The sequence below is a fragment of the Photinus pyralis genome, unplaced genomic scaffold (assembly GCF_008802855.1).
Source record: "Photinus pyralis isolate 1611_PpyrPB1 unplaced genomic scaffold, Ppyr1.3 Ppyr1.4_LG2, whole genome shotgun sequence".
Taxonomy (NCBI): Eukaryota; Metazoa; Arthropoda; class Insecta; order Coleoptera; family Lampyridae; genus Photinus; species Photinus pyralis.
The window spans coordinates 34,964,043-34,966,279 of record NW_022170403.1 but is presented as its reverse complement, the minus strand read 5'-3'; the positions used below and the strand labels follow the sequence as shown (position 1 = coordinate 34,966,279).

The following is a 2,237-nucleotide window of genomic DNA, read 5'->3' as shown; positions in this document are numbered from 1 at the left end:
AATTCAAGTGACCATCAATACTCCACCAGGAAGAAAGAGGCGACATTACGTCTGGAAAATTATAAATTAACAAAGTCACTAAATGGACCGAACTATTGGGGAATAAAATTTTATAACGCCTTAAATGAAAATCTAAAAACCATGGAATTATGCCAATTTAAACTAGCGATAAAAGAAATTCTCATTCAAAGTGCGTTCTACAACTTTGGGGAATTTTTGGTATTTTTTTTTTTTTTTTTTTTTTTTTTTTTTTTTTTTTTTTTGAGGGCATTAACTGCTATGGTCATATTACCCCAATTAGGGCGCCCCCAAATCTCTCACTACACTTTAGATCTGTCTGTATATACCTATTTCTCTTAGAAAACTTAGGGTACTTTTTGCATTTATCGTTGCACAGAAGTTTTCGACATATTCTCGATTTAAACTATGCAGCGCCCTTTCGTTGTTATACATGGGGCATTCCTGAATTATGTGCCGAATGGTTACAGCAGTCCCACATCGTTCGCACTGTCGGGCAATCTCACCCTTAAGAATGTGTTGGTGCGTTATCTGCGCATGCCCTATTCGCAGTCGGTGCATTTTTACATTTTCTTCCCTAGTGGCCTGGTCTAACACATAGAGTTTCCGTACATCTGGTTTTATTCGGGTCAGGTGAGTGTTACTTTCAGCCCATTTTTGTTGCCACATTAACCGGTTTTTCATTTTCAGGTATTCTCCTAAGTCCAACGGATGTATAAGGTTAACATCAATGTGATTACTTAACGCAGCCTGGCATGCAGCATGGTCTGCTTGATCGTTTCCAGGTATACCAATATGACTTGGTACCCATATAATAATAATTATAGCCTCTTTTCCATTTAAGAACTTGAGAATGGACTGGCATCTTTTCGTCATCGCACCAACAGGATATATTTCAGAGATCCCATTCACTGCTTCCATACAATCTGTGACGATGATAACATTTTGTCTATCGCCGATGGAGCAATATAACAACGCCTGCCACAGCGCATATTGTTCGGCAAAGCGAATTGAGGACCACGAACATAAACTCCATTCATAGGACTCTTCTCCAATCACCATCGCACTTCCAACACCTCTCTCCGTTCTAGACCCGTCAGTATAGATGATTTCATACGAAGGATATTCATTACATATATCTTGGAATTTCTGTATGTAAGTGTTACTGTTTGTAGTTGACTTTTTGTATTTCGCAAGTTCCGTTCTTATTTCGACTGCAGGAGTCATCCACGGTGCAAACTCTTGTGTAGTGTTTTCCAGAATTTCCGGAAGAGCGATACCTTGCAATTGAATATCCTCATAAAACCTCACACTTGCTGGTTCTAGTAATAGTAGGTCGCATTCTATAAGCATTTTTATCCACACTGAAAATTATGCTATTAGGGTGACGGGGTAATGACAGTAGTTTAGCCATGTAAACAGTAAGTTAACTGTTTTCTTCTCGTAATCAGTGGTGAAATTCCAGATTCGCAATGTAAGCTGGCTACCGGACTCGTAGGAAATGCTCCTATACAATACCTTATAAGCAGCATGCTGCACAGGATCTAAATATTGTCAGTAACGTTTTAACGTGCCGACGAAATAGGCAATGCTACCATAATCCATTTGGGATCTTATGAGCGCTTGAATAAATTCGAATAAGGCCTTCAAGTGCTCTAAATGAGTTCTCCAAGTAAGGGATCTATCAAACGTGAGACCAAGGAACTTAGCAGCTTCCGAGCATCTGATGTTATGGTTCGTCAGATATAACATAGGATCATAGTGTGGCCTTCTTAACCTGCAAAAATGGACGCATTGTGTTTTTTCGTGTGAAAAACTTAAACCTATATTTTCGGCATTCCCAACAATTTGATTGATTACAGGTTGTAGTTTGCGAGTTATTTCTCCTACCGTTTTCCCTGATGTGAAGATGGCTATGTCGTCAACGTACATGCATTTAGAAATGTTTTCTGGTGTATTAGAGCATATGTCATTTATTGCTATAGCAAATAGAGTACAACTAAGAGTCGATCCCTGAGGAACTCCATTCTCCAAAAGCTTATCATCGGAGAACTTATCACCAACTCTTACACGGAAACGCCTGTTTGTTAGGAAGGACTTCACTAACAATGGTAAGTTACCTCTCAAGTTATATTGGTACATTTTTTCTATTATGCCATACCTCCATGTCATATCATACGCGCCCTTCACATCAAAGAAAACAGCCACCAGATGTTCTC

At 39.1% G+C, this 2,237-nt stretch overlaps 1 long non-coding RNA gene across 1 annotated transcript; it reads left to right on the top strand.

Moving 5' to 3' along the window:
- Positions 1 to 268: 268 nt before the first annotated feature.
- On the top strand, positions 269 to 1,330 carry LOC116164662. The gene is made up of 3 exons (XR_004143964.1): positions 269 to 651; positions 709 to 803; positions 863 to 1,330. It is a non-coding gene; the product is annotated as an uncharacterized LOC116164662 (long non-coding RNA).
- Positions 1,331 to 2,237: the final 907 nt, after the last annotated feature.